The sequence below is a fragment of the Phyllobates terribilis genome, unplaced genomic scaffold, assembly GCF_046119375.1.
Source record: "Phyllobates terribilis strain yellow unplaced genomic scaffold, ASM4611937v1 Scaffold_4__5_contigs__length_816908805, whole genome shotgun sequence".
Lineage (NCBI taxonomy): Eukaryota > Metazoa > Chordata > Amphibia > Anura > Dendrobatidae > Phyllobates > Phyllobates terribilis.
The window spans coordinates 546,654,996-546,682,116 of NW_027362764.1; the positions used below are offsets into that span (position 1 = coordinate 546,654,996).

A 27,121-nucleotide genomic window follows, 5' to 3' on the forward strand; every position below is an offset into this window, starting at 1 on the left:
GGAGACAGCCATTCATGAAATTGGTTCTCCAGAGCTGACCACAACTCCTCAGCTGTGTGACTCACATTTCCCAGACATTTCAAAGTAAAAACCGCCTGATGACGTTGAGCCCTACTGCCAGCATAGTAAGGAGGTGTGCAGGATCCCTTCTGCGCAGTTAGAAAGCTTGTGGCATGACCAGACAGGCTTTGGGTGCAGGTGGAAGACCAAGAGGAGGTTGAGGAGGCAGAAGCAGTGGAGGAACTTTGACATAAAGAGGATTGACGCACAACTCGTGGGGACGGCAAGACTTGGACAGCAGCCCCTTGTCCTGCTGTCACCATAGTTACCCAGTGCCCAGTCAGCGACATGTAACGCCCCTGTCCATGCCTACTCGTCCAAGTGTCTGTGGTGAAATGCACCCAGTCACACACAGAGTTTCTCAAAGAAGCGGTGATGTTGTGTGCGACATGCTGGTGGAGCGCAGGCACACCTTTCTTTGAGAAGTAGTGCCGACTGGGCATCTGGTACTGGGGCACTGCGACGGACATAAGGTCTCGAAAATCCTCTGTGTCCACCAGGCGGAAAGGCAGCATTTCTGTAGCCAAGAGCTTGCAGATGGTGAAATTCAACCTCTTAGCTTTCTCATGGCTAGGAGGAAATGGTCTTTTACTTGTCCACATCTGAGGGACCGAGGGCTGGCTATTGTGCTTAGACGGGGTTGATAAGGGTGTCCCCGGCAAACTGCCGGTCTGTGAGGAAGATGCAGGCGGACATGTTAGGTTGCCTTGATCCAAAGGTGGTGCTATCGATGTCGGACAGCGCTCAACACCAGCTGGTGTTACCACCTCCAAAGAAAATGATGACCTGCCAATCACGCTGGCTGTTGCGGGTAAAGAGGTGGCAGGTCTGCGCCCCAAAACAGGTGTGACTGCTGTCCCCCCAGTCACAGAGGATGAAGAGGCCGCGGATGCACAAGATATGGCAGACGGTGGTTGGCCCGGCCGGCTAGGCCGCATTGTAGCACACTGAGCTTCCCACTGCAACTTATGCTTCATGTCCATGTGCCGGTTCATGCATGAAGTACTCAAACTATGTATTTTTTGGCCTCTACTTAGCTTTTGCTGACAAATGTTACAGATAACAAGAGTTGGGTCATCTTTATCGATCTGAAAAAATGCCCAGGCTATGCAAGGCTTAGCACCCATGCGACCTGAAGAGCCACCACGACTTGTGGTGAGAGGCAGAGTTGTGTTTGAGGATGCAGTTGTTGACGTGCTTCCAGTACTACGTCTCTGTCCAGGAAGGCGCAACCTGACCTCGTCGTCACTAGCATCTTCCTCCACCTCCTCTGCTGACCTCATCTCTTGGCTGACTGTGGGTTGACAGTAAGTGGGATCTCCAACCTCATCATCATCACCCTGTGTGTTATCACACCCGTCGTCCTCAGAGCCAACCTGTTCCTGCCCTGACAAAAAACTAAAGTTGTCGCTCCAATCAGGTATTTGAGTCTTATCATCGTCTTCCTCATTGTCTCCACCAACAGGAGTTACAGTTTGGGAATGAGGGTCTACATTATGGTCAGAACCTTCTGCGTCTGGTCCTGGATCCGACTCATAAAGATTCTGGGCATCAGTGCAGATCATTTCCTCGTCTGGATTCACAGAAGCGCTGGAGTCGACCTCTGATTCCCAGGCTATAGTATGAGTAAACAGCTCTGCAGACTCAACCATCTGTTCTACCTCATACTCAGACGGGCAGCTGGAGATTTGGGAGCTGTGAGGAAGCAAGTGCGATTTGGGTGACACCTTTGAGGACTGGAGTATTTGTGATGTTGAAGTTGATGTGGAGGAGAGCCCACTTAAAGGAGCACTTGATATCCGTTGAAGCACCTGCTGTTTTTGTGCCTCATCTGGAATTTGTAGCGATTGGCGTGGCCGTAAGAAAGGGATCTTATCACATTGTCCGCTAAAAGAAGTAGACATTTTAGTTTGGCTGGAAGATGGTCTTTCTTCTGCAGATGTTACTGTTGCTTTAACACCTACCCCACGGACACAACCTTTTTTCCCCTTCCCAACACGCCTATTCCCCTTTCCACCAGGAGAAGGCCTTTTTCCACTCATTTTGGTGGTTAACTAATTCACAACTCTGGAGTTGTTTGCACAAAAAAACAATGGATGGTAACCGAGCAGAGCTGAGTGGCCAAACTGTGGTATTAGGCCAAAACTATTGGCTGGGTTAGATGCAGAAAAAAATTATATTCAATTTGCAACCTGATGGAGGTCAGTATAGATGGACTAATACAACAAGTCCCACACACAGCTAGAAGCCCAATATTTTTTCAGAGGTAGATGCAGAAAAAAATGTATTCAGTTTGCAACCTGATGGAGGTCAGTATAGATGGACTAATACAACAAGTCCCACACACAGCTAGAAGCCCAATATTTTTTCAGAGGTAGATGCAGAAAAAAATATATTCAGTTTGCAACCTGATGGAGGTCTGTATAGATGGATTAATAGAACAAGTCCCACACACAGCTAGAAGCCCAATATTTTTTCAGAGGTAGATGCAGAAAAAAATATATTCAGTTTGCAACCTGATGGAGGTCAGTATAGATGGACTAATACAACAAGTCCCACACACAGCTAGAAGCCCAAATATTTTTTCAGAGGTACTGTAGATGCAGATAAAAATTATTTTTAATTTGCAACCTGATGGAGGTCAGTATAGATGGACTAATAGAGAAAGTCCGACACACTGCTAGAAGGCCAAATATTTTTTCAGAGCTAGATGCAGAAATAAATTAGATTCAGTTTGCAACCTGATGGAGGTCAGTATAGATGGACTAACAGAGAAAGTCCCACACACTGCTAGAAGGCCAAATATTTTTTCAGAGCTAGATGCATACAAAAAATTATTTTGAATTTGCAACCTGATGGAGGTCAGTATAGGTGGACTAATAGAACAAGTCCCACACACTGCTAGAAGGCCAAATATTTTTTCAGAGCTAGATGCAGAAAAACATTATATTCAGTTTGCAACCTGATGGAGGTCTGTATAGATGGATTAATAGAACAAGACCCACACACAGCTAGAAGCCCAATATTTTTTCAGAGGTAGATGCAGAAAAAAATATATTCAGTTTGCAACCTGATGGAGGTCAGTATAGATGGACTAATACAACAAGTCCCACACACAGCTAGAAGCCCAATATTTTTTCAGAGGTAGATGCAGGAAAAAATATATTCAGTTTGCAACCTGATGGAGGTCAGTATAGATGGACTAATACAACAAGTCCCACACACAGCTAGAAGCCCAAATATTTTTTCAGAGGTACTGTAGATGCAGATAAAAATTATTTTTAATTTGCAACCTGATGGAGGTCAGTATAGATGGACTAATAGAGAAAGTCCGACACACTACTAGAAGGCCAAATATTTTTTCAGAGCTAGATGCAGAAAAAAATTATATTCAGTTTGCAACCTGATGGAGGTCAGTATAGATGGATTAATAGAACAAGACCCACACACAGCTAGAAGCCCAATATTTTTTCAGAGGTAGATGCAGAAAAAAATATATTCTGTTTGCAACCTGATGGAGGTCAGTATAGATGGACTAACAGAGAAAGTCCCACACACTACTAGAAGGCCAAATATTTTTTCAGAGCTAGATGCAGAAAAAAATTATATTCAGTTTGCAACCTGATGGAGGTCTGTATAGATGGATTAATAGAACAAGACCCACACACAGCTAGAAGCCCAATATTTTTTCAGAGGTAGATGCAGAAAAAAATATATTCAGTTTGCAACCTGATGGAGGTCAGTATAGATGGACTAATACAACAAGTCCCACACACAGCTAGAAGCCCAATATTTTTTCAGAGGTAGATGCAGAAAAAAATATATTCAGTTTGCAACCTGATGGAGGTCAGTATAGATGGACTAATACAACAAGTCCCACACACAGCTAGAAGCCCAAATATTTTTTCAGAGGTACTGTAGATGCAGATAAAAATTATTTTTAATTTGCAACCTGATGGAGGTCAGTATAGATGGACTAATAGAGAAAGTCCGACACACTACTAGAAGGCCAAATATTTTTTCAGAGCTAGATGCAGAAAAAAATTATATTCAGTTTGCAACCTGATGGAGGTCAGTATAGATGGATTAATAGAACAAGACACACACACAGCTAGAAGCCCAATATTTTTTCAGAGGTAGATGCAGAAAAAAATATATTCAGTTTTCAACCTGATGGAGGTCAGTATAGATGGACTTATACAACAAGTCCCACACACAGCTAGAAGCCCAAATATTTTTTCAGAGGTACTGTAGATGCAGATAAAAATTATTTTTAATTTGCAACCTGATGGAGGTCAGTATAGATGGACTAATAGAGAAAGTCCGACACACTACTAGAAGGAAAAATATTTTTTCAGAGCTAGATGCATACAAAAAATTATTTTGAATTTGCAACCTGATGGAGGTCAGTATAGGTGGACTAATAGAACAAGTCCCACACACTGCTAGAAGGCCAAATATTTTTTCAGCGCTAGATGCAGAAAAAAATTATATTCAGTTTGCAACCTGATGGAGGTCTGTATAGATGGATTAATAGAACAAGACCCACACACAGCTAGAAGCCCAATATTTTTTCAGAGGTAGATGCAGAAAAAAATATATTCAGTTTGCAACCTGATGGAGGTCAGTATAGATGGACTAATACAACAAGTCCCACACACAGCTAGAAGACCAATATTTTTTCAGAGGTAGATGCAGAAAAAAATATATTCAGTTTGCAACCTGATGGAGGTCAGTATAGATGGACTAATACAACAAGTCCCACACACAGCTAGAAGCCCAAATATTTTTTCAGAGGTACTGTAGATGCAGATAAAAATTATTTTTAATTTGCAACCTGATGGAGGTCAGTATAGATGGACTAATAGAGAAAGTCCGACACACTACTAGAAGGCCAAATATTTTTTCAGAGCTAGATGCAGAAAAAAATTATATTCAGTTTGCAACCTGATGGAGGTCAGTATAGATGGATTAATAGAACAAGACCCACACACAGCTAGAAGCCCAATATTTTTTCAGAGGTAGATGCAGAAAAAAATATATTCTGTTTGCAACCTGATGGAGGTCAGTATAGATGGACTAACAGAGAAAGTCCCACACACTACTAGAAGGCCAAATATTTTTTCAGAGCTAGATGCAGAAAAAAATTATATTCAGTTTGCAACCTGATGGAGGTCTGTATAGATGGATTAATAGAACAAGACCCACACACAGCTAGAAGCCCAATATTTTTTCAGAGGTAGATGCAGAAAAAAATATATTCAGTTTGCAACCTGATGGAGGTCAGTATAGATGGACTAATACAACAAGTCCCACACACAGCTAGAAGCCCAATATTTTTTCAGAGGTAGATGCAGAAAAAAATATATTCAGTTTGCAACCTGATGGAGGTCAGTATAGATGGACTAATACAACAAGTCCCACACACAGCTAGAAGCCCAAATATTTTTTCAGAGGTACTGTAGATGCAGATAAAAATTATTTTTAATTTGCAACCTGATGGAGGTCAGTATAGATGGACTAATAGAGAAAGTCCGACACACTACTAGAAGGCCAAATATTTTTTCAGAGCTAGATGCAGAAAAAAATTATATTCAGTTTGCAACCTGATGGAGGTCAGTATAGATGGATTAATAGAACAAGACACACACACAGCTAGAAGCCCAATATTTTTTCAGAGGTAGATGCAGAAAAAAATATATTCAGTTTGCAACCTGATGGAGGTCAGTATAGATGGACTTATACAACAAGTCCCACACACAGCTAGAAGCCCAAATATTTTTTCAGAGGTACTGTAGATGCAGATAAAAATTATTTTTAATTTGCAACCTGATGGAGGTCAGTATAGATGGACTAATAGAGAAAGTCCGACACACTACTAGAAGGCCAAATATTTTTTCAGAGCTAGATGCATACAAAAAATTATTTTGAATTTGCAACCTGATGGAGGTCAGTATAGGTGGACTAATAGAACAAGTCCCACACACTGCTAGAAGGCCAAATATTTTTTCAGCACTAGATGCAGAAAAAAATTATATTCAGTTTGCAACCTGATGGAGGTCTGTATAGATGGATTAATAGAACAAGACCCACACACAGCTAGAAGCCCAATATTTTTTCAGAGGTAGATGCAGAAAAAAATATATTCAGTTTGCAACCTGATGGAGGTCAGTATAGATGGACTAATACAACAAGTCCCACACACAGCTAGAAGACCAATATTTTTTCAGAGGTAGATGCAGAAAAAAATATATTCAGTTTGCAACCTGATGGCGGTCAGTATAGATGGACTAATACAACAAGTCCCACACACAGCTAGAAGCCCAAATATTTTTTCAGAGGTACTGTAGATGCAGATAAAAATTATTTTTAATTTGCAACCTGATGGAGGTCAGTATAGATGGACTAATAGAGAAAGTCCGACACACTACTAGAAGGCCAAATATTTTTTCAGAGCTAGATGCAGAAAAAAATTATATTCAGTTTGCAACCTGATGGAGGTCAGTATAGATGGATTAATAGAACAAGACCCACACACAGCTAGAAGCCCAATATTTTTTCAGAGGTAGATGCAGAAAAAAATATATTCTGTTTGCAACCTGATGGAGGTCAGTATAGATGGACTAACAGAGAAAGTCCCACACACTACTAGAAGGCCAAATATTTTTTCAGAGCTAGATGCAGAAAAAAATTATATTCAGTTTGCAACCTGATGGAGGTCTGTATAGATGGATTAATAGAACAAGACCCACACACAGCTAGAAGCCCAATATTTTTTCAGAGGTAGATGCAGAAAAAAATATATTCAGTTTGCAACCTGATGGAGGTCAGTATAGATGGACTAATACAACAAGTCCCACACACAGCTAGAAGACCAATATTTTTTCAGAGGTAGATGCAGAAAAAAATATATTCAGTTTGCAACCTGATGGAGGTCAGTATAGATGGACTAATACAACAAGTCCCACACACAGCTAGAAGCCCAAATATTTTTTCAGAGGTACTGTAGATGCAGATAAAAATTATTTTTAATTTGCAACCTGATGGAGGTCAGTATAGATGGACTAATAGAGAAAGTCCGACACACTACTAGAAGGCCAAATATTTTTTCAGAGCTAGATGCAGAAAAAAATTATATTCAGTTTGCAACCTGATGGAGGTCAGTATAGATGGATTAATAGAACAAGACCCACACACAGCTAGAAGCCCAATATTTTTTCAGAGGTAGATGCAGAAAAAAATATATTCTGTTTGCAACCTGATGGAGGTCAGTATAGATGGACTAACAGAGAAAGTCCCACACACTACTAGAAGGCCAAATATTTTTTCAGAGCTAGATGCAGAAAAAAATTATATTCAGTTTGCAACCTGATGGAGGTCTGTATAGATGGATTAATAGAACAAGACCCACACACAGCTAGAAGCCCAATATTTTTTCAGAGGTAGATGCAGAAAAAAATATATTCAGTTTGCAACCTGATGGAGGTCAGTATAGATGGACTAATACAACAAGTCCCACACACAGCTAGAAGCCCAATATTTTTTCAGAGGTAGATGCAGAAAAAAATATATTCAGTTTGCAACCTGATGGAGGTCAGTATAGATGGACTAATACAACAAGTCCCACACACAGCTAGAAGCCCAAATATTTTTTCAGAGGTACTGTAGATGCAGATAAAAAATATTTTTAATTTGCAACCTGATGGAGGTCAGTATAGATGGACTAATAGAGAAAGTCCGACACACTACTAGAAGGCCAAATATTTTTTCAGAGCTAGATGCAGAAAAAAATTATATTCAGTTTGCAACCTGATGGAGGTCAGTATAGATGGATTAATAGAACAAGACACACACACAGCTAGAAGCCCAATATTTTTTCAGAGGTAGATGCAGAAAAAAATATATTCAGTTTGCAACCTGATGGAGGTCAGTATAGATGGACTTATACAACAAGTCCCACACACAGCTAGAAGCCCAAATATTTTTTCAGAGGTACTGTAGATGCAGATAAAAATTATTTTTAATTTGCAACCTGATGGAGGTCAGTATAGATGGACTAATAGAGAAAGTCCGACACACTACTAGAAGGCCAAATATTTTTTCAGAGCTAGATGCATACAAAAAATTATTTTGAATTTGCAACCTGATGGAGGTCAGTATAGGTGGACTAATAGAACAAGTCCCACACACTGCTAGAAGGCCAAATATTTTTTCAGCGCTAGATGCAGAAAAAAATTATATTCAGTTTGCAACCTGATGGAGGTCTGTATAGATGGATTAATAGAACAAGACCCACACACAGCTAGAAGCCCAATATTTTTTCAGAGGTAGATGCAGAAAAAAATATATTCAGTTTGCAACCTGATGGAGGTCAGTATAGATGGACTAATACAACAAGTCCCACACACAGCTAGAAGCCCAATATTTTTTCAGAGGTAGATGCAGAAAAAAATATATTCAGTTTGCAACCTGATGGAGGTCAGTATAGATGGACTAATACAACAAGTCCCACACACAGCTAGAAGCCCAAATATTTTTTCAGAGGTACTGTAGATGCAGATAAAAATTATTTTTAATTTGCAACCTGATGGAGGTCAGTATAGATGGACTAATAGAGAAAGTCCGACACACTACTAGAAGGCCAAATATTTTTTCAGAGCTAGATGCAGAAAAAAATTATATTCAGTTTGCAACCTGATGGAGGTCAGTATAGATGGATTAATAGAACAAGACCCACACACAGCTAGAAGCCAAATATTTTTTCAGAGCTAGATGCAGAAAAAAATTCGATTCAGTTTGCAACCTGATGGAGGTCAGTATAGATGGACTAATAGAATGATGCTATGCCCAAAAGATTTTACTTCACTAGGTGCAGTAAAAAAATTGGTATTCTATACACAGGTGGTATATCTTGCAACACAGATAGGCTACTCCACTGACTAACACACTCTGCAATAGGCCAAAAAGGATTAGCTTTGCTAGATTCAGCCAAATGCTGTGAAAAAAACTTGCACAGCACTGGCACAGACCTGCCTGGCAAAAACTGATAGGAACTGATGTAACCTAGTCCTTAAAAGGACTCCAATTACAATTAGTCTTTACTCCCACAACCTATCTATTTAAGAGCACAGACCTGCCTGATAAAAGTCGTAGGAAATGCTGTAACCTAGTCCTTAAAAGGACTGCAATCACAACTATTCCCTACTCCCAAGCTATCTGTATATTTGTGCGAAAATTGGCTTGAAATTAACAAGGTATAGCGCACACAGCAACAGCGGTGCCGTCTAACACGCAGCTGCAGCAGTGAGAAAATGGTGGCGACGGGGAAAATGGCTTGGTCTTATAGGGCAAGGACATGTGACATACACTGCCAATGACACATGCCCTTGCTTGTGTGAAAAAAAGCACTTCGCTCCGTGTGTGCGCTGCTGATAGGCTGACAGATTGCACCTCCCCACTGTAAATGCGGGAAAGAGAAAAAAAAATGGAGATCTTCATTGTTCCTGCAGAGATCCATCCCCTGCCCCTCCCCCCACCCCGCTGTACACTCAAACTGCGTATTAACATTAATTTTCATCATTACTGAGAATAAATCCAGTTATGATTTTGGTGCACGAACAGTTATCGAACATAACCTCGAACAGCCGAATTTTTCTCAAATTGTTCGTGTTCGCCGAACGGCTCGAACACCTCCCAAAACAGCTCGAATTTGAGATTGGCGAACAGTTCGAGTAGAACAACGCTCATCTCTAATCGGAGGTTCCGCCAGGGAGCCCAGGAGCAGGCTAGCACTCTCAGCACCCGGGACAGGGAGACTCTCCTTACCTGCTCCAGCGGCCGCGCTTGTGCCGTCCTCTGCCTCCTGGCTCCGTTCAGGCTCCTCCGGGGCTGGGACGCTGCTGGTGGAGTGCAGCGCTGGCTGCTGCCGGATCATCAGCTTCTCCAGCAGCTCTTTTTTCCAGCCGGCAATGGCGTCCTGCTGGGCCTTCTCCATTCTCTGGCTCAGCTCCTGGATTTCAGGCAGGAGGAATTCGGTATCCTCCAGGCATAGCTCTGCCATGGCCTCCTCCAAGGTGAGAGGACTTGCCGCTTGTTGCAGAACCCGGATTGGAGCTGGCTCCTGACTCTCCGTCTTGCCCTCCGGGTGCGGTCTGTCTGGACTCCTGGAGACTCCACCCTGTCTCCCAGGTTTCTTCTCTCCTCTTCCCTTTCGGGGGCGGTTCCATGGCAACTTGCCGTCGGACACACCTTGGGGCGGCCCAGCCAGCTTGATGGACACATCCACATGCATGGTCACTGCTGCTCGGGGTGGGCCTCGCTATTGGCGCCATCCTGGAGCCCGGCCCGCGATGGGAGGCGGTTTCTTGTTGTCTTTTGGCTCGCACATAATCGCGCCCGTTCTTCTGGGGCGGGCGCCACATTCAGTATAAAACACAGTCTCTAGGCGAACAATACCCGATGATAACGAGTGGGTTCATATCCTGTTCGTGACGCCAAAGATGACGCGCCCCCTGGGCCATGGGGTACTCTGTGCCGGGACCGTCGTTGCTATGGGAGATGTCACAGTGGCGGTGACCCGGTCCATGACCCAGGGCGGTCAATCAAAAAGGGGAATTATTTACAGGGGAATTAATAAAGTTGTATATATATATATATATATATATATATATATAGTTTGTGACGCCACCTGTGGTATGCGGCTATATGGAGCCGCCGCTGCTGTGCTGAACCTCTGGAGCTAATGTTGGTGCAGCCGGGTTGGTTCAGCTTTCCACAGGTAGAGCTTAGCTCCCGGGCAGTGTAGAGATGTTGCAGATGTTATAGGTGATGCTGGGCGTGGTAGTGCAGGGGTGATGGTGCAGATAATAATCACAGAGACAGTGGGGTGCAGTCCTCAGAGTCTTTACTCACGGTTGTTGCAGTCCAAGTTACAGGTACCGGTGTAACTTCCCTCGTCGTGCTGCGCTTACTCAGGGAGGGGTTCAGTCCACCCTCAGATATCTCCGGAGTACTTAGCGGGACCCCCTTCTGTGTTTTCTCTCTGGCCGTCTCCCTGCACTTCATACCAAGTGTCCCAATCCGGTACCCGCGGGCCTTGTCGGGCGACGTCTGTTCCGTCCCCTGGGTCCTCTATAGCTACCTTCTTGGTGAGACTGATATGGACTGTTGGCTGCAGGACTTGAAATACTGCAGCCTCCGGTTTATAGTTGAGACGTACAGTCTCCTGCTAGTTGAGGGATCGGTCCCCTTTGTGTGGCCTGACCCCTCCACCTCCTGGTAGATTTGGGCGTACTGGTGGCCTCCAGCACTGCCCGTACCCCTGGGGTCCCTTCCTCGTTCCTGGAGCCCTTCCTGCTCCTCTCTCCTTCTCCTTCAGTCCTGGGCCTCTCCTCAGGCCCTCCGCCTGAGCAGAGCTCCTACAGAGCCCCTGCTCCCAACTCCTCTCACTGTAGATTGTTCCCTCTCACTACTGCTCTGCTCTCTAAACAAGATGGCTTCTCTATTTATACTTTCCTTCATGTGCTTCCCTAAGCTACTTCCTCCACTCACACCCACTATATAGCTCCTCCCATTGGCTAGGGACCAGGGACTGTGCTCTCCCTTAGGACCAATCTCGCCCTGCCCCCACTGCTGGTATGTGTTGGATGCAGGTCTTAGGGTCCCGAGCTGTACTCTTTCCTTACCTGAGAGTGAGATACCACACCTCTGGGTGAGATACAGTACCTCTGTGGCGACCGAACCCTCAGGGGCGCCACACTTCTAATGTAAGATTCTTGACCCTACTCTTTACTCACCTGCTGCCGACTTCACCTTTTTTCAGCACCGCTCCAGTCCCGTGGCGCCATCTTGTGTCCGCAACTTCTGAATGGCCGCAAGTCAGAAGTTACATCACAAGCTCTCAATGCAAGTCTATGAGAGACAGAACGAGGCCAGAACGAGTCTTTCATAGGCTTGTATTGAGTTGTGACCTCCGGCGTGCTCCAGAGAGTGAGGGGAGGGACCTTAGATTAGAAGCAATGCTGTAATAAAGCAAAACGCTGGAGTGGTGCTTTAAAAATTCTTATTAGAATGGCTTTATATGTATACATTTTTACTCACAAGTTCTCAAAACCTTCAGCTTGATAACTTTAATATTATGATAACAGGGAAATTTTTGAAAAAGTATTACAGAGCCATTATTTTAATGTAAGAATAACAGGTCTAAGGGATCTACACTAACTAATAATACACTGCTCAAAAAAATAAAGGGAACACTTAAACAACAGAATATAACTCCAAGTATATCAAACTTCTGTGAAATCAACACTGATTGACAATCAATTTCACATGCTGTTGTGCAAATGGAATAGAAAATAGATAGAAATTATTGGCAATTATCAAGACACACTCAATAAAGGAGTGGTTCTGCAGGTGGGGACCACAGAACACATCTCAGTACCAATGCTTTCTGGCTGATGTTTTGGTCACTTGTGAAAGTTGGTTGGAGGCGCTACCAGGAGACAGGCCAGTACACCAGGAGACATGGAGGGGGCCGTAGGAGGGCAACAACCCAGCAGCAGGACCGCTACCTCCGCCTTTGTGCAAGGAGGAACAGGAGGAGCACTGCCAGAGCCCTGCAAAATGACCTCCAGCTGGCCACAAATGTGCATGTGTCTGCACAAATGGTTAGAAACTGACTCCATGAGGGTGGTATGAGGGCCCGACGTCCACAGATGGGGGTTGTGCTCACAGCCCAACACCGTGCAGGACGCTTGGCATTTGCCACAGAACACCAGGATTGACAAAGTCACCACTGGCGCCCTGTGCTCTTCACAGATGAAAGCAGGTTCATACTGAGCACATGTGACAGATGTAACAGAGTCTGAAGACGCCATGGAGAGCGATCTGCTGCCTGCAACATCCTTCAGCATGACCGGTTTGGCAGTGGGTCAGTAATGGTGTGGGGTGGCACATCTTTGGGGAGCCACACAGCCCTTCATGTGCTCCCCAGAGGTAGCCTGACTGCCATTAGGTACCGAGATGAGATCCTCAGACCCCTTCTGACATATGCTGGTGCGCTTGGCCCTGGGTTCCTCCTAATGCAGGACAATGCCAGACCTCATGTGGCTGGAGTGTGTCAGCAGTTCCTGCAAGATGAAGGCATTGAAGCTATGGACTGGCCCGCCCATTCCCCAGACCTGAATCCGATTGAGCACATCTGGAACATCATGTCTCGCTCCATCCACCAACTTCACGTTGCATCACAGACTGTCCAGGAGTTGGCGGATGCTTTAGTACAGGTCTGGGATGAGATCCCACTGGAGACCATCCGCAACCTCATCAGGAGCATGCCCAGGCATTGTAGGGACGTCATACAGGCACGTGGAGGCCACACACAATACTGAGCCTCATTTTGACTTGTTTTAAGGACATTACATCAAAGTTGGATTAGCCTGTAGTGTGTTTTTCCACTTTAATTTTGGGGGTGACTCCAAATCCAGGCCTCCATTGGTTAATAAATTAGATTTCCATTGATGATTTTTGTGTGATTTTGTAGTCAGCACATTCAACTTTGTACAGAACAAAGTATTCAATGAGAATATTTCGTTCATTCAGATCTAGGATGTGTTATTTGAGTGTTCCCTTTATTTTTTTGAGCAGTGTATATAAAGTTTGTGCTGTGATATCGCAAGACAGATCCTTTACTGACAAAGACACTTATTTAACTTTATTTTGCCTTGTTAAGTACAAAAAACAAACAAAAAAAACATTGTATGCTTGCTATTGGTATTCTTTCTACACTGGATAAACATAGCGATGCTCTTTCTTGTATGCTCCAAAAGCAAACATGTTTTATGAGTATCACCTTCTTTTCAGACTGGTTGTTCAAGTTGGAAGTGGATAATACTGAAAAATGCGTTAGAAAAGCAAATGTTCTACATTTTTCATACCAGTCTGTTATGTAGACAGAATCTTCTGACCTTGACTACTATGTTATAAGTCATAGAGGTTCACACGGGTAACCAGCTTATGGCTATGCTACACTGATCTGACATTAGACGCATGAACCAAGAGCACTGGATTGAAGAGTTGCAATGTGAATGCTTATGTCCTTTTGATACATGTTTTGAATGTATGTGATTTATGTGATATCACTTTTATAATGACTACCCTTAGGTTTATAACTCTGATGTAAAAATTAATAGACTCATAGTTATACATAGGCTAGATTTTTGTGTCTTGTGATCCTCTTCACCAAAGATTGATTTCTGCAAGCATGTACAGGAATATACATTAGCGGTTTTCAATCATTGTTGGTGGTCGGGGGTAGGGAGGCCAGAGATACTGTACATCCTTGAAGAATCCTATTTATTTTCATCGGTTTGACAGGTCCGACTACTCGTTTGATGGGAAAATATTGTCATTTTCAAAACTATTTTCTTTTAAGAAAACCACTCAGTTTTACTACAATAAAACCAAACACATGTTAGGTCCTTGCCAGAATCAATCCTTAACCTCGTTATTGTAATCCTTTGTGATCCAATTTCATTTTTGAGCTAACGAGCTGCAATTGTAGGTTGCTTGGCCTTGCACTTACAGCTTTCAGTCCTCTTACAATTTTTCCACACGCCATTGTCCTTTGCTCCCTCATTGACAGGTCACTCTTGTTTTTATTTATTTATTTTTCTCACTTATACAGCGCTTTACAGACATTATCATTGTCCCCTGTTGGAGCTCACAATCTACATTCTCTATCAGTATGTCTTTGGAGTGTGGGAGGAAACTGGCAAAAACACGGAGAGAAAGATAAAGAACGCAAGTGAACGTTCGAAACGCTTCTTGCTCCCCTGCCATGTCTATGCACCCATGCAACCATTGTAATTTTTGCAAGTTTGAAAAATAAAGAAAGAATTATTTTACAAGACGTTGGAACAACAATTTTTCTTGAGCATATTCTGGTGTGGATCCACCTGGTTCTGTGTAAGCTGGATTATAAGTACTAGGTGAGCTAGTACTAGGGGGAGGCGGGTCATTCAGATAAAGGTGACCTGTCTGTCAGGGAACAAAGGATGGTGGTCGTCGGAGAAAATTAGAAAAAAGACTGAGAGATGTAAGTGCAGGGCCAAGTCCCCCTGCATTTGCAGCTCATTAGCATAAAAATGTAATATATAAATATTTTGGAATTCAAAAAAGGATTACAAAACTGAAGGTATGCATTGATTCGGGATTACAGTGACCTAACAAAGATGTGCAAAGTTTGTGATAGAAAAACTTGATGACAGGTTCCATTTAATAAAGTAGCCACAACATATTTCATGGTTGGAGTTATTCCTTGGAATATTAGTTTATTAGTTTATATCATTTGGTAAGTAATTATGGCTTTAGACATAATTTACCTGACTGGTATTGTACTTTAGCATGTCAGGTACACTCAGCTGATTGTTCTGTTCATAAAAGAAGATTACCTTTCGTGCCACTATTCATGGCATCTGGAACCCATCAAAAATATAAAGATTTACAGACACTTTTCTAATGTTTTATCAGTTTAATATGGATCTCATGGTTACATTCAATTATTTTACAGTACTTTTGACCAAGAAGATTTACAAGAACTTATTATTCCTTGTCTGCAGATTGCAATAAAGCCAAAGATTTACACTGTTCCTGCTCTATAGCAAAGTGCAATTCATTATAGTAGTGTTTATCGTAATAAAATTGTAGAAACAGCAGTTACAGGGATATAGAGAGATACCCCTGAGGACACTCAGGACACTCAGTAGCATAATAACTTCCAATCTCTGAAATTCTGGATACCTTGTGGGTCAAACTTATCTGCACCCGCCCTGTGGTCTATTTTAAAGGAGACAGCTTTATTCTGGCAGCGAGTACTCACCATTTATAAATCGGCTCACCGGGTCAGAAAGGCAACCACGGATCAAAATGAATTTAATTAAAGCATCATCAATTGCAAAACTTATAGATTTAGATATAGATAGGGCCTTCTGAGATGGGGTCATAGAGTTGCTATAAGATGTGGTCACATTCCTGGAGCCTTTTCCTCCAAAGAAAAAAACAATTTAATTGATATGGCAAGGCTGTAAAAGGTGGCTGTAGATTTGTTAATTGTAATATCAGGAACAATAATATACAAAAGCTAACAGTCCCTAATAGGACCTATAGAGCTGTTCAACTACCTGACCGCGGAGGTTGGCACCCTAAACAGTCGACATGGCGCCCCGCTAAACGTCGGCAGTCCCTGAAAACCCTAATGTCCCCTATGCTGAACAACACAAATACACAATATTAACATACACATACAAAGCTTAATTACTGAATATATACTTCTGGAAATCATCGCAAATATATGGCATAGTTAAAAAAATAGTGAGTGTATAATAATCAAATTGTATACCCTTCAGTGAGCTAATTATCTTGTCTAAAAATAGCAGTTAATACAGTGCTATTATACAGGCATAATCTCCAGGATACACTCAGGAAGTCACAAATTTGTATACCCTTAAATGAACTACCGTACTTAATAAATCTTCAAATATAGTAATTTAAAGTTCACCTGTGCATGAATGACTCTCAGAGTGCTGTCAATCTGGCAGGTTACCTACATAAACAGAACATGAACCCAAGAGGTAACTTATCTTGTTAATGACATTAGTCTGTCAGATCCGTTTGTCCCTTTGTCCTGACTCATTTCCCCCCTTAGTTTTGAAGTTAATAAGGGGACTGTTTCTTGAAGAGAGACCTCAATAAGTCAAAGGGCCGAGTGGTTTCAAGCTCCGTTCTTCCTAGAGAACAATGTCCAGCTTTAGGGAAGTGGGTCTCAAAGTGTATAAAGTACATAAAATACTTCAAAAATACCCTTCCTTGATCAAGTGCCAGTTCCACGTGTTACGGGTCCGGGTGGTGGAACCTCTGTGCCGAGGTGCAAGGAGGGACCCAGAGGGGCGTGACTAAGTATCCACCCGAACCGACCCTGGTCGTACGGCAGCTAACGACACCGTGACCAGGGAGGATCCGGGCAGAAGGACCAGGTGCTACTCTGGGGACGACCTTGTAAGAGAGCAGGTGGCTCCCACGGGTCAGAGTGCTGGGACTGACCGGTATGGTGGATGGACACGGCAAGCAGGCGGAAGTCTCTGGTAGCTGACAGGAGGTCACAGTTCGAGAAAGCGGGGCAAGTAGCAGTCTATAGGTTTACCAGGAAGGTGGTCACAGCAAGTGATGGCAGGGTCTCCAGGCAGGCTGGCAGAAAGCAAGCAGGTGCTCCCAGGTGAGCGGGCTGACGAACACAGCAGGTAGCAAGCAGGTAACTGGTGGATGCTCCCAGGTGAGCAGGCAGACAGACGAGACAGGTAACCGGCAGGTAACTGGTGGACGCTCCCAGGTGAGCGGTCTGACAGGTGAGACAGGTAGCAGGCAGGTAACTGGTGGACGCTCCCAGGTGAGCGGTCTGACAGACGAGACAGGTATCAGGCAGGTAACTGGTGGACGTTTCCAGGTGAGCGGGCAGACAGACGAGACAGGTAACAGGCAGGTAACTGGTGGACGCTCCCAGGTGAGCATCTGACAGGCGAGACAGGTAACAGGCAGGTAACTGACGAATAACAGGCTGGCAGGCAGGACGAGAAGTCAAGCTAGCAGCGGAACCTGAGGGCTGAAGCACAAGTAAGACACAGTGCAAACAACTTTGCTCGGGCACCTCCATTTTGGAGGAGGTGCCTTAAATGTGGAAAGTCCTCTGGCCATTGGCCGGGGACTCTTTAGGAAGACGCGCGCTGTCCCTTTAAGAGGGGGGGGAGTGCGCGCACGCGTCCTAAGCACTCTGCTGGAGGAGGAACGCGCCCTGGCCACAGCAGGGAACGGAGCGCAGGGAGAAGCCGCGCCAGGAGCCGGGGGGCGGGAGAGACGGTGTCCCTGTCTGACATGGGGCAGGGACGCCGCTGCGCCAAAGGAGACAGGAGCGCTGGAGGGACCCACGCGAGGAGCGCGGAGGTGAGAGGGACGGCGTCCCTGCCTAGCAGAGGGCAGGGACGCCGATGCTACACCACGCCATTGCCCAGGTCATAGTGTATTGACTACAACGGTGACTAGAGATTAGAGATTAGATTTCAAACTCAATGTGATTAGAGTTGCAATTTGCAAAAAAAAAGAATGTTCAGACACCATTTTGGCGCCATTTAGGACCGGCAAATGGTTAATAAAGAAACAAAAATGATAACTCAACTCGCTGCTACTAGTGATGGGCGAGCACTAAAATGCTCGGGTGCTCGATGCTCGGGTCGAGCAAATTAGAATGCTCGGGTGCTCGATCCGAGTAACGAGCCCAATGTAAGTCTATGAGATACTCGAGCATTTTTCAGACGGCTCCCCCGGCGGTCTGCAGTGGGTCTAAAAATTGCTCAAATCGATGGGAACAGTGCTCAAATGACATGGGAACAGCATGGGGAAGACCCCTGGAAGCATTTTTGACTCCCAGGTCACTGCTGTGAACAATGTTGTCAGAGTATTACACCACTTTTTCGGACTCACAATAAAACATACAAAAACGAAACCAAAATGGATTTTCCGGGGAAATATATTAATGAACATCCTTTCCAGGGTAATGACTTGTATATAAGGCAAAACAAATAACCAAGAACAAAAATACTCCTCCACATCTTGGGCTATGTTCACAAGCAGCATTTTTGATGGGTTTTTGTACTTTTGCATTGCTTTCAACCGTGACAAATGCATTCACCAGGAAATGTCATTTTAACATTTTACAACCTTATCTGGCCAGGTGTTGTGTGGGACAAAATCAGACACATCCTGTATCATTTATGAAGGAGGGACTCTGAAAATCACGAAGCCTATTTTTATAGGGCCATCAGGCGGCCTTTACTATTCTTAAAGGGCCAGCAGTCGGCCCTCTCTATTCTTAGAGAGCCATCAGCAGGCTATGATTTATTGTTCCCATTACTAAAGAGTGGGTCTCCTATGCGTATGCAGTGAGTGGCAGGTCTGCCCAAAATTTGGACGCACCCCAATACCCCTTTGAAGAGACTTAGAGGAGGGCCTCCTGAAAACAATGTTCCCATTATTAGGAAGTGGGTCTCCCATAGTGTTGGCCTATGCAGTGAATGCAAGGGCTGCCAAAAATTGGGAGGCACTCCAATGCCCCTTGGAAGAGAGTTAGAGGGCCTCATGAAAAAATGTTCCCATTATTAGTAAGTGGTTCTCCCATAGTGTTGGCCTATGCAGTGAATGCAAGGGCTGCCAAAAATTAGGAGGCACTCCAATGCCCCTTGGAAAGGACGTGGAGGAGGGCCTCATAAAAAAATGTTCAGATTAGAAAGGAGCATCCTATACTTGTAATGCCCATGCACTAAGTGTATTGGCTGACAAACATTTACCCCTGGGGGGTATACATGAACATACTGTATAAAAATTTTTTTTTACGGGCATCATAAACACCCTTTAAAAAAAATATGTGGGTGTTGCATCACGGACCATTGTCACTCTGATGATATGGTGGTGGAGGATGAGGGTGAGGAGAAGGAGGAAGACAAGACCAAATAGCCAAAATCGGGAAGCGTGTACCCATGTGTGGGTGTGAAAAGGTGCATGGAAATACACCTCCCAAAAAAAAGGCACTGTATTTGAGTTTATGTTACGGTGCTATCATTCGGTGGTTTTGAGAAGTTTGGCCCAATCCAGCTCTTGTTCATTTTTAGAAGAGTCAGCCTGTCAGCATTTTCAGTTGACTAGTCGATGCGCTTATCAGTTATAATTCCACCAGTGGCACTAAAAACCCGCTCTTATAAAACGCTAGCAGCAGGGCAGGCCAGGACCTCCAAGGCGTAGAGAGCCAGTTCATTCCTCATGTCCAGCTTGGATACCCAATAATTATAAGGCACAGAGGAATCACAGAGGACGATGGTACGGTTGACAAGGTACTCCCTCAGCATCTTCCCAAACTTTGCACTCCTTGTGAGAGTACCCCGTGCCTAAGGGCCTGTACGATGGGAGGAGCTGAGAAAACTCTCCCAGAACTTTGACAGTGTTCTCCTGCCTCTCTCTCTTGCCTGTACTCCTTGGTTGTCCAACGAACTGTTTCCTCTGCCGCCAGCATTTTCAGATGGGAATTTTTTTAATAGTTCTGCTGTGGCACCCTGCTACCACAGGTACCACAGGACCCAAAAAGGTGCATGGACGGACTTCTCCACAAGAGGCCCTCATTACATACAAACACCTCCACCCTTCCACCTCATACCACCAGAGGGAGCCCGTTAGGGATATATATATGAAGGGTGGATTTAGTTGGTCAGTCAGACAGAATCAGAGAGTCTGAGAGCGTGCCGACGCTGAGAGCAGCGAAGACGTAGCACGTCTGCTGCCGTATTGAAGGCCCCGAGTGTGGCTGAAGGCAAAGAGGAGAGGAGAGAGTAGTTGAGGGGGCAGAGGAGCATCATAGGCTCACCCCTGAGTATACACACCCGGACACCGGGTCCGTGCCTACAGGGTCCATTTATACCCAGTAGGGATCACCGGCATACCAGGAGGACTACAAGTCCCTGGCTGACCTGAAGCTAAACCCATTACAGGACCAGGAACCACGAAGGCCCTGGCGCCCAGGGATAGTGGTTGCCAGCGGAAGGTCCTACTACCAAGCGACAGGTGAAGGAACAGCACGACACATAAGCTAGGTTTCAGGCTGGCCAGGAGCTTAGAGAGAGGGAAACACGGACCAGGAGGCCCTATACCCGCTCACTGGGGAGAAGTCCTGAAGTGAACCCTTCCTACCGAGTACCCTGGACCATGCCTGACATCCGCACCAGTAAAGGTATGGAAGCGAATCCCCTGTCTCTGTCAGTTACTCCTGCTGCCCCATCATGACTGTACTACAAGCCCCAGCATCACCACCCACCATCAAACTCTACACTACCCTGAGGCTCGCTCCACCTGTGGGGAGCTATTCCATCCTAGCTCCCTATCAACTGCTTCAGAGGTCTGCAGCAGCGCTGGTACAAATTACCAGAAACCACAGGTGGCGTCACGATCAAACTGCAAATCCCATATAAACTATCCCCTTTTTGTTGACCTCCCTGGTCCACGGACTGGGCCAGCCACTGTGACATATTCCCCCCCAGCATCCATAGGCCTGGACACTGAGTACCCCACTGCCCTGGGGGCGCGTCACCGCAACAAGGACCTTCTGGTACTGCCCCATTTTTGTAGACCTGTCCGCCTAAGGAATAAGAGATATAAAGTTCTCCTTGTAGCGTGGGTCTAGACGTGTCACCATCCAAAAATGACTGTCACCCAAAATTTTGAGAACGCTTACCATCTTGGTGGAGTCCTCAAAGTTTTGGAGGATGGTGCATATGTCTGGCATTCATGTCCACTCCTGAGGTCTTATGTGTGGAGTCTGAACTGAATACCCATGGCCTTGTTGATGCTGGTAGTCAAAAACTGCTCTCAAATCCTTCCCAACATCTGCAGTGTAGAGTTCCAATGCGTGGGGACATCACACACCAGTCGGTGAGCCGGAAGCTGCAAACGCTGCTGAAGCACGCAAGAGCGGCGGAAGCTGTAGCTGACTTTCTAAAATGGGCACACAGGGGGCATACTTTGACAAGCAGATCCGGCAGCTCCGGGTAGGTTTTGAGAAACTGCTGAACCATGAGGTTAAGCACATGAGCCAGGCATGGTACATGTGTGAGCTCGCCTCGCCTCAGAGCCGCCACCAGGTTCCGGCCATTGTCACACACGACCATGCCTGGCTGCAGGTTCAGCAGTGTCAGCCACAGACCTGTCTGCTCTTTCAGATCTGTCCACAACTCTTCAGCATTGTGCTGTTTGTCACCTAAGCATATTAGCTTCAGCAGCACAGCCTGTTGCCGCTTGGCTTAGGCAGTGCTTCAGTGCTTCCAGCTTGTGACTCATATGGTCATTTCGGAGATGGAGGCTGAAGAGGGGGACGTGGCTGTGAAGGATGAGGTGCAGGAGCTGTAGACTGTGGGGGCAACCCTGATTGACCTAGGGCCCGCAATCCTCGGCATCGGGAAGATGTGTTCCATCCTAAGTTCGACTGGGTCCCGGCTTCCACTATGTTAACCCAGTGTGCCGTCAGTGAGATGTACCATCCCTGCCCACAAGCACTTGTCCACGTGTCCGTGGTGAGGTGAACTTTACCAGTAACTGCATTGTTGAGGGCACGGCTAATGTTGTGGGACACGTGCTTGTGTAATGCTGGGACGGCACACCGGGAGAAATAATGGCGGCTGGAGACCGAGTACTGAGGGAGGGCCACCGCCATCGGCTTGTGGAAAACTTCTGTCTCCATGAGCCTAAAAAGCAACATTTTGAGCGCAAGCATTCGCAAAATGTGGGAATTTAGTAGTGTGGCATGTTGGGCGTTGGCTGCGTATTTGCACTTGCATTCCAAGGAATGGGGTATGGACAACTGAACACTGCACTGGGACAAGGACATGCTTGCTGATGGTGCTAGTTGAGATTGTGCAATGACAGGTGCAGGGCAGGAGGCATCTTCGCATGCTCTATGGACAGGAGATTGGCTTCCACGCACAACAACGGAAGAAGCAGTGGTGTCACCCGCAAACACTGTTCCTGTACCCTGGGGTTTGGCCCACAAAGTCAGGTGCTTTGCTGCGATGTGCCTGATCATGCTGGTGGTGGTCAGGCTGGTAGTTTTTCTACCCCTGCTGATGCTGGCCTGGCAGGTGGTGCAAATGGCCTTTTTGGGGTTATCGGCAGAGTCTTTAAAAAACAAACAGACTCGGGAAGACCTAACAGTTGTACTGGCAGCTTCCATCGTGTTGGTGTTACGGGGAACGGTTGCCCTCCTTCTGTCTGTGGCCATCAAACTGATTCTTCCTGCCTGTTGGGGTGCTCTGCCTTCCCGCCCCTGTGTGCTGCTATCCTCGCTCTGCATGTCCTCCTGCCAGGTTTGTTCAGTTACTATATCATCCACCAGCTCGTCTTCTGCTTCCGCACCCTGGTCCTCCTCCTGACTTTCTGTCCAAGTGTGGGATCAGTTGTCTCTGGGCAGTCGGCATGGTGGGAGGAAGGAGGATCAGTGTGAGGAATATGCAGTCCAGACTCACGGCTACTGAGACTTGACAGGGTGGTGGTGGTGGTGGCTAAGTGACTGGAAGCAATATCCAACCAATAATCTTTTTACACTGCTCTGTGTGGTGTTCTGCGGTCCCCTATTATTTGGGACAGGAAGGTCGAGCGAGAAGATGTGGGTGTTTGTTGTGGCACAATTTCAGCTTGTCCACGGCCTCGGCCCCATCACCATCACATCCAGTTCCCCGACCCTTGCCACGTGCTTTGCCCATTTTAAATGGAGGACAATATCTTCCACGCTCACTACAGATGGCTGAATTTGGAGCGAATTTATATGTGATCCGTGTGACGGACAAAACACAGTTTTAAATAGCTGGCCTGTGGGTAACTATTTTTAATAGCAAACGGGTGTCAATAACTTCACTGACACAGTGAAACAAAATTTTAATGGAGGCCAGAAATGGCAGAATTTTGAGCGAACTTATATGTGATCCGTGTGACAGACAAACCACAGTTTTAAATAGCTGGCCTGTAGGTAACTATTTTTAACAGCTTACTGGTGTCAATAACTTCACTGACACACTGAAACAAAATTTAAATGGAGACCAGAAATGGCAGAACTTTTAACACAATTATATGCAATCTGTGGTTTTAAATAGCTTGCCTGTAGGTAACTATTTTTAACAGCGCCGACCTCGTGTCAATAAGTTCACTGATACATTGCAACAAAATTTCAATGGAGGCCAGAAATGGTAATATTTTCAGCGCAATTATATGTGATTTACGTGAAGGACAATCCACAGTTTTAAATAGCTGGATTTTTAGCGTTGTAATATAGAAAGGACCTGGCTGTATTCTGCAGTGCCAACAAGCAAATGGCACAGATAAACTGTGTTCTCTGGATTGCTTTTTAAGCAAATAATTAGGATTAAGATAAAAAAAATTATTCCTGGCCCCTGATACCTGGGGCTATTTCTACAAATATTTGTAAAAGCACCAGCAGACAGAACTTGAATGGATTCTCTTGCTATGTGCACTGCAGTCTGCTATATACCCTGCCTGCCTAGCACTGATATCTCTGCAGCTGGATTAGTCCTCGGAAGGACTGTTAGTTCAGATGGATATACACTGCTCAAAAAAATAAAGGGAACACTTAAGCAACAGACTATAACTCCAAGTAAATCAAACTTCTGTGAAATCAACACTGATTGACAATCAATTTCACATGCTGTTGTGCAAATGGAATAGACAATAGTTGGAGATTATTGGCAATTATCAAGACACCCTCAATAAAGGAGTGGTTCTGCACGTGGGGACCACAGACCACATCTCAGTACCAATGCTTTCTGGCTGATGTTTTGGTCACTTTTGAATGTTGGTTGTGCTTTCACACTAGTGTTAGCATGAGACGGACTATACAACCCACAGAAGGTGCTCAGGTAGTGCAGCTCATCCAGGATGGCACATCAATGCGAGTTGTGGCAAGAAGGTTTGCTGTGTCTGTCAGCGTAGTGTCCAGAGGATGGAGGCACTACAAGGAGACAGGCCAGTACACCAGGAGACATGGAGGGGGCCATAGGAGGGCAAAAACCCAGCAGCAGGACCGCTACCTCCGCCTTTGTGCAAGGAGGAACAGGAGGAGCACTGCCAGAGCCCTGCAAAATGACCTCCAGCAGGCCATAAATGTGCATGTATCTGCACAAACGGTTAGAAACCGACTCCATGAAGGTGGTATGAGGGCCCGACGTCCACAGATTGGGGTTGTGCTCACAGCCCAACACCATGCAGGACGCTTTGCATTTGCCATAGAACACCAGGATTGGCAAAGTCGCCACTGGCGCCCTGTGCTATTCACAGATGAAAGTCGGTTCACACTGAGCACATGTGACAGACGTGACAGAGTCTGGAGATGCCGTAGAGAGCGATCTGCTGCCTACAACATCCTTCAGCATGACCGGTTTGGCAGTGGGTCAGTAATGGTGTGGGGTGGCATTTCTTTGGAGGGCCGCACAGCACTCCATGTGCTCACCAGAGGTAGCCTGATTGCCATTCGGTACCGAGATGAGATCCTCAGACCCCTTGTGAGACCATATGCTGGTGCGGTTGGCCCTGGGTTCCTCCTAATGCAGGACAATGCCAGACCTCATGTGGCTGGAATGTGTCAGCAGTTACTGTAAGATGGAGGCATTGAAGCTATGGACTGGCCTGCCCATTCCGCAGACCTGAATCCGATTGAGCACATCTGGGACATCATATCTTGCTCCATCCACCTTGCGCCACAGACTGTCCAGGAGATGGCGGATGCTTTAGTCCAGGTCTGGGAGGAGATCCCACAGGAGACTATCTGCACCCTCATCAGGAGCATGCCGAGGCATTGTAGGGAGGTCATACAGGCACGTGGAGACCACACACAATACTGAGCCTCATTTTGACTTGTTTTAAGGACATTACATCAAAGTTGGAACAGCCTGTAGTGTGTTTTTCCACTTTAATTTTGGGAGTGACTCCAAATCCAGACTTCCATTGGTTAATAAATTTGATTTCCATTGATGATTTTTGTGTGATTTTGTTTTCAGCACATTCAACTTTGTACAGAACAAAGTATTCAATGAGAATATTTCATTCATTCAGATCTAGGATGTGTTATTTGAGTGTTCCCTTTATTTTTTGAGCAGTGTATATAGATGTTGTGGTATACCTACACTAACTAATAAACAACCACCTCCTAGCTCAGCAGCACCACTCCCTACACTGCCTTATTGCCGAGTAGACTCTGATGAGCATGGTGGCGCCAGGTCTGATAGAGACCTGATGACGCTGTGCGGCCAGCCAATCACTGTAATGCCACAACCAACATGGCTGTGGCATTAGTGTGTGGCAGACAATCCCTGCATGTTGATTGGCACTCTAAAGAGCGCCAAACATGCACGGAGGGGACCCGAACTCCTGCCGAGCAACCCCGGAAATACTCGTCGAGTGCCGAGCATCTGGAGCAGTGAGATGCGGGACGAGCACCAAGCAGTAGCGAGCATGCATCACTAGCTGCTACCCTTTCCTGCTTCTTCTTCCGTAACCTATGCTGTTGACATGACATCCCTTAATAAAATATTAATTTCTATTATTAAGTTGCAATATTTTTAAAAAGTGTTTGTAACCATTGTTGTAGCTGTTTTTGTTCCAACAACCCAAAGTCAGAATATGCCGGATCACCAGTGAGACCGAATTAAGTGATTAGGCCCTCCAATTTAACAAGCGTTCAGAGAAAGGACTGCACGCTGGAAGTGAGCAAATCAATTTCTGTTTATTCACACAAAGAATACTATCTCTTATACCATTTACAAGCAACGCAACTCAATGCAGCCCGCGTAGCCCCCCTTTGCTACCGAAGTCATCACGACTGTATTCATCTCTCCCCATAACATGTTTTTGCAGAAATCAACAGAATAAACAAAGTATAAAACAGAAAACAAACAGAAAAATGCAGAGAAATGTAGAGAAATATAGAGCAGAGAGGAAAAACATCAACCCTTCTATATCACCATCCTGAAATGGATTATCAATGTAAGTACACCAGGTCTAAGAGATGATTTATTCAAGTATGTATGAAGTTTGTGTTCTGAAATCTGGTGACAGGTCCTATCTAATAGGCATATTCTTAACCTGAGATTGAATTGTTAAGTTTAAAAACAAAAAAATAAATCTACGGTAAATTTTGTATTGATATTCTTTTATTCTTATCCTCGCAAAGAAACTTAACTAGACAAACGTGTTGTAGCAGTTTCTGCTATGCTGAACATGTTAATGAGTACCCACTTCTTTTCTGACTGGTCTTCCAGTTAGGAGTGGATATGCTAAAACATTCATTACTGGTAAGAATTGGTTAGAATTGTAAACTGGTTAGAATTGTAAACCTTTCTCCTATTTCATACTGAGCTTTATGAAGGCCCTAACTTCGGACTTTGACTATTGTGTTAGAAGTCATAAAGGCTAATAC

At 44.8% G+C, this 27,121-nt stretch overlaps 1 protein-coding gene across 2 annotated transcripts in view; it reads left to right on the forward strand.

Annotated features, from left to right (window-relative positions):
• The window catches only part of DSEL (dermatan sulfate epimerase like), a 68,078-nt gene that overhangs the window by 18,434 nt on the left and 22,523 nt on the right, over window positions 1-27,121 (forward strand). The gene's annotated exons all lie outside the window — the stretch shown is intronic.